This window comes from Ambystoma mexicanum, chromosome 1p (genome assembly GCF_040938575.1).
Source record: "Ambystoma mexicanum isolate Mex_15411 chromosome 1p, UKY_AmexF1_1, whole genome shotgun sequence".
Classification (NCBI taxonomy): domain Eukaryota; kingdom Metazoa; phylum Chordata; class Amphibia; order Caudata; family Ambystomatidae; genus Ambystoma; species Ambystoma mexicanum.
Window position 1 is genome coordinate 457,769,898 of NC_090921.1, and position 12,129 is coordinate 457,782,026.

Consider the following 12,129-nt stretch of genomic DNA (forward strand, 5'->3'; position numbering starts at 1 on the left):
AACTGTTTACTGGTTTACATCTCCGCCCTTCTCTAATGCAATACAACTGCAGTTACTTCTCCACATGTGCAGTCAGCTCTCCTTAACTACGCCTGCCGTCCTGTCTCCTTAATGTCCTTCTTTCCCATACTCCGGGTGACTGGCACTGGTTTTTATATGCGCCTTTTCCAACACAGGAAGCCTTCCCCAAAGGCTTGTTCTTTCCAATTTTCATGTGGCTTTTATGGTCCTGGCCTCACACACTTCTTCAATCTTTGCCCATCTCCGTGTTGAACATGCGCCCAGTTGCGCTATCAGCATTATTGTTGCCAAGGCTGTGTGGTCCGCGCAGGTTCCCGTTCTTGGGACTCCGGCTTAGCTCATTCCCTTTGGGTTAATCATACAGGTTGTGCCATCTCGTCGTTCTCTTTACTGCTGCCAGGGTTGTTTGATGCACATTGTCTAATGTTTCTTGTGGCCAACACGTTATATTTCTCAAAAGTGTGTGTCTCAAAAGTGTGTGCCTGGGAAGAGCACTGACTGGAAAGTCTATCACTGCTGAGCTCTGCTTTTGAGCAGACTTCTGCAAATTTGTTAGCTTTCTTCCCCTGCAACACCTTGTATTGTGTGTTTTCGGTATGTGCACTTTATGGGCTGCCACTCTGCTGCCAGGGGCTACGGTAACTGTCCTGCCCCTTATTTGCTATGGATACTTTGTATCTCCTCGCACATTTAGACTTTCACTGCTTCGGCAGTGTCTCCTTGTACGGGGCGCGAGCCGGGCATTTCCCCTCATGTTAATATCACAGCTTGTAAAGTCCTCGCCTCCGCTCCGATCGCTCTGCAATGCAGTTTTAATAATTATGTAGTGGGCTCGATGGGCGCCATCCGTTGCGGTTCTCTGCCTGCGTTAGTGCAGCGCAGCTGCTCGCCCAATCTCGTTTGTCCCCACTTGCTTATCTGTGCATATCGAATAATATTGTTTCCGTTTAAGGTTCCCCCTGGCACTGCGCTCAACCCGTGAGAATGAGCTTTCTCCCGCGGCCCCCTTCGCAGTGGCCGCATGAACCTCTCCCACAATGGGATGAGGTCCGCTCCAGTATGTTGCGTGTCACGTTGTAGGGGCACAGTGCGTTTCGTTTGCTTTTATCCACCGGCTACTCACTTGGACCGCGGGTCTACTCGGGATTACATTATCAGCCGACTGTGATTGTTCTTAGTCGCGGTCACGTTGCAGTCCTGGGCAGCCGTCGCTCCGAATCCTCGGCATCACGCTTTGTTCTCAGGCAGGCACCATTTTGTTTGCTCTGCTTCTGGATCTCCTCATATTTCTTCCACTTATAACTTTAGTTTCCCGCTTCGGAACAGTGCAGACATTCTGTGTTCCTCACATATTCCCCCCTCCACCCTCCCCACCAGCAGTTCCATTTGTAGAATGAGTGCATCAGATTAAGCATATGTGCATCGAAGGAAGTCATAGGATCAGCAGGACACACGAAAAAACACGTTCTATCCCATGGCTCCTTAGCCACGCCCCCCTTCTTCGATGGTTAAGTCTCTTTCAACAAAAGTCTCTTGCCTTTGAGGGCCTGATGTATTCAACATGATAGAGTTACTTTCCGTAGGGTTAGCAATATCAGAATCAATGGTAGTTCTGTATCGTTCCTCTGCGGGCCTGATGTGTTCTAAATAACCAAACAAAATTTCTCATTTGTTTATACTTGGGGAATGATTCTTCTCCCCCCCACCTCCAACCTCCCGGGTTCCCCTTTTTCAGGCGCAGACCCTCCTTTTGAACATTAGCATCCTTCCGCCGGGTTCACAGTGGCTTGTTTTTCAAAAGTATCTTCAAATATTCTTCTTCACAATTTTTGATGTCTTTCCAACAATTCACTGTGAACCTCCCTTCCTCGAGGCTTCACCCCTTCTCATTGGCCTCACTCATTCGGGTTTAAACTTGCCACTCTTTTCTCTCACCAAGCGGGATTTGTTACCCCTAGCTTTTCATTACTGGTCAGTCAAAGACTTTCGACTGTACAGTGGACTTTTCTAGACCATTGTATGACCACTTTGACCCCATTCTCACGGCTTTCACACGGCCTTCTGGAATTGGTAGTTTCACCAAAGATGGGGCACCCACGTGGTGTCGGACCCCTTTCAGCTGGGTTTCCCCTTTCAACCTTCACAGTTCTTTGAACCTTCTTCAGTTTTCAACTTTGCGACTTTCATTCAACACAGTTCAGTTTTCTTTATCGGTCCTCCCCTCGATTCACCGGCTGCGATGAACCACTTGGCTTTTCTTCTTATCGGGAGTCAAGGATGCTACCACGGTAGCAGGCGTCTCCCTCGGTCCTGCTCATCAGCATAGGCACAGTCAGACATCTGCTGCAATACACTTGGGCTATTGTTTGCGGTTTTACATTCCTCATGTGGAGGTTTCACAGGCCTGGCTTGGATAGGGCAAAGTTGCTTCTCTCCTTGTTGCCCCTTCGGTTCGCACAGTCTTTCTCCTCCTCTTGAACTGCTGCGCTGAGTTAACTCTTTGATTGTAGTGTCGGCCTTGCTCTTCCTGTGCCGTCGTGCTCCACCTTTTATCCCTGTGGGGAAGGGAACGGCCGTCAGGTGTGTGTGTGATTCCGTTCAATTGCCTGACCATGCCTGACATGGGGACAGGTTAGGTGAATGGCTCGGGTGTTAGTCCGTTGTCTGTGGTGTGCAAAAGTATTCTTGTCGGAAAACAGGGGGTGCGATGCAGTGGGGGTGCTAGTTAGAATGTCAGTATCCTATGGGATATAGAAAGGAAGAGTTGTTGTATGGGATTATAACCCTTGCGCTAGATGGGTTTGGGGTGATCTCGGAAGGGTGGTTTTTGTAGGGTTTGTGAAATAAAACGGGGATAGTCATGATCGTGAAAGTAACGGGGGGGCAAATTGTGTGAACAGCAGTTTTTTGTGAAACTAGACTGGGTGTTCGGGAAAGAATAATCATAGGGACGTGGAGAGGAATAGTTGGGAGTATTCGTGCAGAGACCAGAAAAATAGGTAATCTGGGAGAGATTGTTTCTAGGTGCAATGGGGTTTGGGATTCTAGTGCATTTGTTATGTACAGAGGAGTCATGGGATTTCGTCGAGAGATTCTATGGGATGTAGTATAGCCTACAAAGGCCTCAGGGATGTCATCCTCTCCTGCCCCGGTATAATGCCACGTCTCACCTTGGATATTGCCCCCCCACCCCAATCCCCCACCAAGCATAACCCCGGGCTCCCCTACCCAGGTGATCCTCCCTCGCTCGTCCACCCCCAGGGTTGGGATCTGAGAGTGCCAGCCCTTCCCTGGCCACCTGAATACGGGATTCTAGATGTCTACCTTGGAGAATACTTTCAGGTTTCTCACATTTTCTCTTATGGATATTTCTTTTTCTTTCACTGGGGCAAGTATGAGTGTTCCAGTACCAGCAACAAAGTGATATACTCTTCTTCATGGGTACGAGAATGAACTTTCCGATAAGGATGCTCATCAACTTCATTGACTTTTAATGTTATAGTCGCTTTATCCACACCGGGACGAGTATTATCCCGTTTTTGGAAATAACAAGGTAATCTTACACAGCAAATTAGATTTGGTAGGCTCTTTATTACTGAACAGTGGGTTAGTTACGAGGCACCTCACTAGGAAACAGGTTGATAATCCAGTTCAAAAGATTGCAGAGTATCAGGATCTCGTACATATTTAAGAGACCAGAACAAAAAAATGCAACCTTATCGTATTGCTATTTATAGCTATTTCATATTATGTATTCCTTATCATATGAAGAAAAAAAAATCAAAATGTATATTAATTGGTACATAATACCCATCTTATTTTTAGCCTCATAATAACAATACATATACATGGTATATGAATAAAATTAAGAGAAAGGTTACTATCCTCGAAATACATATGGCATCACTGGTGCATACATGAACATGCATACGCCGTCCAGGCATAACAAAGTATAAAACACAGTCTGTACTTTGACCACAATGCATTGTTAATATAGCATACACATATGATATTGTTCTTACAAGCTAGAGAACCTGCTCGATGTTTTCAAGCACAATTATAAATAATCACTACACACACCTAAGTTGATGTAATGATGCTAAACACATCTGGATCCTATGGTATTTTAGTACTACTCTAGACGTTTTCAAATACATCTATAAATAACCGCCAATAATATGTTAACTCAAGCCATAGAACGTGGAAACCGTTAATCAGCTATACCTCGCTCTGAACTACCGAATCAGATACAGTGAGAGCTGACAAAGATTGATTAAATGGATAAACACAATATGTGGTAAATATTTAACCGGTGCTCTATGAGCCGGGTGGGAATTATACACCGACATTGTATTGAAGTAAACCATGAACGAAAAAAAAAAAAAGAAAAAAAAAAAACTCTACTTTGAGAAACCAGGTGGTGTCTCACCAGCTAAGTCATCACCTTTGTATCCAGACCCTGGGGATGGACCGGTGAGGGTTCTTCAGGGGGTGGACCGGTGAGGGTTCTTCAGGGAGTGGGACACCGGATGGCGAGACGCGGTATTGTCCTTTTCTCCAAGAACAAAGAAGCGCCAGAAAGATCAACACTGCCAGTCAGTTGGGGAGACCGATGCAAGACCGGTCTGTGTGTTGAAGTCAAGGTTTCAAGCTGCAACATTGTAGAACGAGTGCTGGAACGTACATTGTTAAATGTGTTTGATGAGAAGCGTGTAAAGCTAAACTGCTGATGAATGTTTGAACTTGAGAAGGAAAGATAAAGATACCATTGACAGAGTAGTCCGGCACCGTGAATGTGCTCAAAGGTCTCTGTAAGGTATCCTGCCAAGAGAAACGAAAATAGAAGAAGGATATGAAATAATTGAGAAGTAAATCGAAGTGGTCCTGTAACGGTTTAAGCAAAACCCATCGCACATTCGAAAGTCTTCTATTCTGATATCAAGAGGCTTCGAGTGTCTAGACGTGGAGTTGTTTCCAAATGAATGCGGTTTGAACAGTCGTGCAATTTCCTCTAAAGTATGTTTTCTGGGCACTTAGTTAATGTATTGTCTAGGCACAGCACTTGCTTCTATTTACCACACATCTTTTCTATCGCCCTGAATGTGTTTCTATTAATATACATATGAAAAAAACACTTATATCATCAAATTAGTATGATAAGAAATACAGAGTTGAGCTCATTCGGTGCAGCCCTATAACAGCTCCCCTTGCTCTAAAAAGACAAAAAAATCATATTTAAGAGACTTTCTTCCACCTCCATAGCAGAGGCCTTTAGAACACGGGTAATATATATATAACAGTTATGTTTCTGTACTCAGCTGATGCAATCAGTGTTAGGTTGCCCTTTGCTGTCCAAATGGCAAAGGAGCACCCACCTCAACAACAGCTACCATTTCAACAAACAGAATGAGCATGGTTATGCGGTCACCTTCCACTAGCACAAACATTTGGAGGTTACTTCTTTCCACCCCAGGGCACGGCGGTTGCAGTGTCAATGAATAGTTAATTACTGGCTCAATGTTTCAGTCTCTAAAGAGCAAAACGCTGTAGGACGAATGCCTCCTCACGAGCTAACACAAAGTAGGTGCTGTAATGATACTACTAGGCAATATTATGCCATCACAGGGATTCTGCAATTGGACGAGGTTGACAATTGCGTGCCTACAAATACACATCATAGAGGCCCATGTGATCGATGGAACTTAGATACTGTTCTTATGCTGAGCATACCTTGCATGCCATCGGATACGTTTAGCCTTTTCAATGACCATTATAAATCAAAGGGACCAATGCCCCCCTTCCTGGAAGTGATCAGTGGGTAATTCCGATATTTCAAAATCTGATCTTTCAAATCATTACAATAAAGCATGAAAACACAAATGCAACAAACAAATCGTGATTAAAATGTGTTAATTTGTGCATAACCAAATATATAGCATATTCAGAAAAACAAATAAAATCCATTAACCTTGCAATTACAGTTTAGACATGGTTAAAATATGTCCCTTCATATATAACTGATCTATGCAACATTCTATAAAAACCATAAAATCAAAGACATTCATAGATCACATCAGTAAAAAGCAACAAAAAAAGTAATATCAACAGTGAAGAGACCAAGTAAGAAGTCCATTAAGCTCCATAAATACAAGGATCTTAGATCCTCCAACATTCGCAATAGTTCTGTGGTTAAGAAAATTTCCCTACCTGCATTTAACCTATCCCAGACAGCATCTATGGAGGAAAACATGCTCCTTGCAAAAAATAAAGAACTGTTGTTCTCATATCAATTTGGGCTGGGCATTCAACCAGTAAATGCCTTAATGTCTCAACAGTACGTTCCAATTTGTGGTTGGAGGATCGTGTCTACAAAACCTCCCCAGTAGGTATTAAATGTAAATAAAATGAAGGAATTGACCTGGATATAAACACGTGGAAATTGTTCCAGCTATTTTGGCAACACTCCTACAGCTTTATCTTCATTTGAAAATGTGGAATGCAGCCAATAACCTCTGGTCTTATCCACCGTTTCTATCCAGTCCATTTTGTGGAGACACCTTTTCACCCATAATGGGTTAGAGTTTAAATCATGCATACTTCTACATTTAGACAGAATAGTTTCCTCTCTTTGGGTTAAACAATTCATGAGGTTCGAAGACTTACTTCTTGAGATTTTTAGCAAATCTGCATATAATGAGCCAGGCATAGGAGTGACTATTTTGGTATAGAGGGTTAGAAGCCACCATTCGAACCATGCTTGCAACGAAAGCAGACCCAATCTGAAGCGTAATGGGGACTTGGGGACGGATAGCAGAAGATTTAATGTCAGCTTCCAAATACGCCCCTCTAATTTTTCCAACACTAGCCTTAAACAAGCTGGTTCTATTTCCATGTCATACAAGATCAATGGAATCACTTTTCCTATGTAGAATTTTGCTAGGGGTTTTATTGAGAACTTGCAATATTTATCATATATCTTCTTCATCTGATTGACCTATAAGTCATCTTTTCTCGGAAGGTTTTCTATTATATGTGCAACATTAGAATATGATGTTATAAACAAACAACATATATAATACCTCACTAAGAGGGGGTGTTTGGATGCTAGCAATATACCATTTAACACTGCTCCCTCTTTTGGCAGATTTAGCAAGCTGGATTATGCAGGACATTTGTTCATTAACTATTTGTTATCATGGGCATAGGTCCCTAGTGCCGTCAACATTCTTTGTAGTCCTATCAGGGTTGAATCAAGTAAAGTGACATCATTCACATAGGCCATCCAGCTAATGCCTTGCTTGCTTAATTTAGGACTAACAAAGGCAGTTTTTTTTTAATGCTGTGTCTAGATCTGCCAAATATAAACTTAAGAGGCATGGTGCAAGGATAATAAAAGATCTCCACGATTCAGGCGAAACACAGGTCTGCAAAATATCCCGAAAGAGCAGTGAGAGCAAAGCGGGCCACAGTTCCTTATTGGATTTCAAGATTGTATTAGTCAATCCATTAGGTACTGCCGCCCTTGAATTAGATGCTTTACCCATTAGTCGTTCAACATCAAAGGTTGCAATCATACCACTAAGGTAGAGGAGTTTGAATTCCTAGATTATCCACCACACCATGTATTGTTTCCAAGTGTGAACGCCAACTATCCTCACTCACAGTACGGCACTGCAATTGACTTTGATCAACAAGTCTAATTGTAAGCAAAGACCAATATTTAGGAGTATTGTTCGTTATAAAAAAGTGTTTAACATCCTTTCCCTGTCAGCCTGAACCAGGCGAATCTTATGTTGACGCAGCCACCCTGGCCAATTGTCTTTTGTTTAATAAATATGCATTACCATTAGCTGCAGGCCGCAATGCACACTCGCTCATTCACAGCTGCTTCCGATGCAATTCCTCCCACAGTCCCTTGTTAGGTTCAAAATAGATGCAAGTGCTGGTAATATTAATGAAACATAGCTTTTGGTCAACACTTAGAAAGTCTTTCATATAAGGAATCACAGTTTGTATCTGTCAGGATGACTTCACAGCAAGTCTATTTTCACATAAGCAACTCTCAGGCTTCAAATAACTTCTGTAAGATTTAACCATGAGGGCCTACTCCTCTAGCACAATTGGAGGTGGAATACTGTGAGGTAAAGACCTATGAAACCTACTGACAACCAAACCACCACCACAGCTGCAGTACTTTGTGGTTTTAAACAGTTTGTTTCCAGATATGACAAGATTCACTTCATGGCACTTCAACACCTTCAAGTAAGCAAGGCACTCTTCCTCTGAATATTCCCTTTTCAGAGGGACAGCCTCTCAACTGTGGGTCATCATTGTTGAAGACAGACCAGAGTGGCACACTTCTCTCGTCTTACTAGTGGCTTTGGCAATATAGGTTGTATCAGCTTCTTCAGTATAATTACAAGCAGCAAGATTCCTCTCCCCCCCACCCCCCCAACCTTGTCTTTGCCTCTTTATATTCTGCCAGCCAAGATAATGTACCCAGAAGCTTTCTTGCCAGTCTCACTTTGCTTCAGGTAATGCTTACACACTATTGGCTTGGGCAATGCAAGTGTTCCATAATGCTTATTGCAAGCTTGCACCATTCCTTGGCTTTGGGGAAAGCAGGTTTCACTCCTGATTGGAGAAATACTTTGTTCACTCTTGGTTTGTGCAAAGCTTGCGCTTTACAACTTGTAATGATAATGTTCATACACTTCGCTTTTATTGTTAAGAATGGCTTACATGCTTTAGTATAGATTCAGAGGACACCCTTCCTCTTAGAATTCATATTAAGCATACGCGACCAATCCTTCAGGGGTTTTAAACAAGATTAAGGTTTCACTGCATTTCTCTCTTAGACGCGTGAAAGAAATAATGTTCGCTTATACGCTAGTGCTACATTTCAAGTGTTCCATTGTCAATCAAAGGTCAGGTTCACATCGCTTTTACTTACATGCGACTGATTGCATTTGGATACTGTTGCCTTCACGCAAGGGATCAGAACCCTCAGTAAGATTCACCGACTTCTGTATTCCTTCGTGTGCTGCAGGACTTCTGCTAGGGTAGATAGACTGCTTAGACAGGACTTGGTTATGCCATTTCTGAATTTTGATATCTACTACTGTTTTGAATTGATTGAACTTTCAAGTTGATATTTGTTGCAATTCCACTCATTGGATCTGTGTGTTGCTGGGAGATATTTAAACCCCAGTACATTCCGTGCAACAAACACGTTAGGGGTACAAGTGAATTTTAATTACTGACACACACTGTGGTATTCTGAAATAACTGTTTTGCTATCTTTTGACAAAACTTACCAACTTATCTCAGTCACGGCAAGGCACACTTCTACTGCCGGCGATTGCATTTCAGTTGGAACACTCATGCACTGGAAACTGCAGACGTGCAAAAGGGAAACTACATCTCCTAGCATCACGCAAACCACTTATAGTGAAACGTCAGGCGCTTCTGCAGTAAACCGGTCTGCGGCGGTCCTCACCGTGCCTCTGCGTTCTAGGCCAGGAATCTCTTTCTTACGAGTGGATTCATAAACCCAAGTAATGGGTTACTTAAACGGCATTGAAGTCCTGATACAAGCAGAGAGGTTGTACCGCTTGTACAAGGTGCAGCAGTATGTAAACAAAGTGAGGGAGGAAATCGACATGACATGACCTAATGTAACCGATGGGAATACCATGGGTGAATTCCCGGTACTAACAACCCATAGGTCATGCACCAAATTAACAGAACAATTGCAGAACGCTGCAATAGAAATAAATGAAAGCACATGGCAGAGAATTTCACTAGAAATCGATTCCGACAGCTGTAGCCTAAACAACAAGCAGAGAAATTCCCTGATAGATGAGCCTTCTTCATTAAATCCTACAAGCCCTATTAATATAAAAATGGGCCTACTAAACACAAGGTCGTTAAATAATCATGCCCTGTGCATCCATGACTATATAGTGCAAGAAGAGTTGGACATTTTATGTCCAACTGAAACCTGGCTTCATGACCCTTTAGGCCCTACCGTTGATCTTGCCGTACCCCAAGGCGTTAGAATCTTCTAAAAGAACAGAGAATCAGGAATGGGTGGAGGAGTAGCCATAATAGCCAGGAACAACATACATGTATTCCATTCACCCATCCATTGTCAAGGATGCGAAACTCTCCTTATTAAACTGACACCAACAAAGAACAGTTGCATCAATATTATTGCACTATATAGGCCACCATCATTAATCTCAGATTTCAACGACGAGCTTGTACAAATGCTAAGTAACCTGAAAGCGCCCAACACAGGGACCTTGTTAGTGGGTGACCTGAACAGATGGAGAGGTAACATCAATGACAAGGACACAGTGGCCCTTGAGAAAGAACTGGAACCCATAGGTTTCTCTGTGTCCAACAACAATCCCACAACCACTAAGAATCAACTAAACTGGGTAATCTCTTGCAATGTGGATTTCACCATGCAAAGAACTCCTCCTTGCATATGGTCTGACCATTATTAAGTTGAATTTACGTCACCGGAAAATGGATAATGCACCAAAAAAGTACATCGTAGAAATTTTTAAAACATCACCCCCCCCCCCCTCAATACCCTAGCAGAATGCATCACAAACATCATGGACACCACCTCTGATAAGGAATCATGTGATGAGATTGTACCGACTTACATCAAGTCCAAGAACCAATTGATTTATATGCTCCAATGAAATATAAAGAGGTCAGACCCAATTTAAACCATTAAAAATGGAAGAGAAAGATATAAAGAAAATGGTTAAAAGATCCTTCAGAAGTCAATGAGGTAAAGTGAAGGAATTGGAGAAACAATACAAAGAAAAAATTGAATATTATTTTAATGAACACATTTCCACAGCCACCAATTCCACGGGCAAGCTATTTCAGATACTGAAATCAGTTGAAAAACCTTCCCTTCCCTCCCTCCTCCCTCTCTTTCCCTCCCTTTCCCTCCCTTTCCCTCCCCCTCCCTCCCTTCCCCTCTTCCCCCTCTTCCCTTCCCTCTCCCCCCCTTTCTCTTCCCCCCACTTCATTCCCCCCCTCCATTCCAAACCCTCACAGGAAGGCTGTGAAAAGGTTGAGCTTGCATTCCACAGTAAAAGCCAAAAGGCACGCGAAGTTATAAGCGCCCGTCACGTCTCCTCCCAAGTGCAATCCACCTTTGTAAATCCAGACCCTAATCGCAGAGACGGAAACAAATTTTAGTTCCAACTCTCTCTCCCTAGAGGATATGAAGACGCTTCTCTCCTCGAAAAAGACAAACATGATCAGAAAACATCTTGCCTTCTAAATTAATCTTGGATAACAGACATTTTCACACGCTTTCGTCGAATGGATAAGGCTTTGTTCAGAGACAAGGTCCCAGCAGCTATTAAAGCAGTTGCAGTTACTCCACTGGTTAAAAAAACCTGGACTTGACAAGCACAATCCATCCAATCTTCGCCTGATAACAAACTGACTTTTTACTGAAGATCTGAGACAAGGCAGCAAGTAGGCAGTTCCAAGCGTTCGTGTATGAAGAAAAACTTCTCCACAAACAGCAATCGGGCTTCAGAGGGTTTCACAGAACCAAAACCGCTCTGCTTGATTTCAAACCAGAATGCTTAACATCATGGACAGAGGAAAGACCGGCATGCTGGTACTTTTGGACTTCTCAGAGGCCTTCGATTTAATAGAGCATCAGAAACTTCAAGAGGCCTTAGAACAATCGGGCAACTGTTCACAAGATGCTATAGATTAGGTGACCTCTTTCCTTACGGAAAGGAGCTCCAAAATCCATTGTCTACATTTCCTTGGTCCATCAACTGTGGAGTACCGCAAGGGGCGAGTCTGTCCCCCCTTCTGTTCAACTTATATCTACGGTGTCTTTGCACCCTTCTTACCAACGTAAGAACTGCCATAACTCAGATAATACTAAGATTGCCAATATTTACAATATCATAGAGGCTTGGATGAAGACAAACTGGCTCTGCTTAAATGGAAGCAAGGCCGAGATTCAAAGATGGCCACCGGCACCGATTAGACGTGCCGACGGCGCTCCCCGCACCTGTTCGTCGTAAAGGTGCCCACCACCCCATTAACGGA

The 12,129-nt window shown here is 43.1% G+C and overlaps 1 protein-coding gene across 4 annotated transcripts in view; it reads right to left on the reverse strand.

Moving 5' to 3' along the window:
• The window catches only part of FKBP8 (FKBP prolyl isomerase 8), a 1,109,098-nt gene that overhangs the window by 911,969 nt on the left and 185,000 nt on the right, over window positions 1-12,129 (reverse strand). The window lies entirely within an intron of this gene.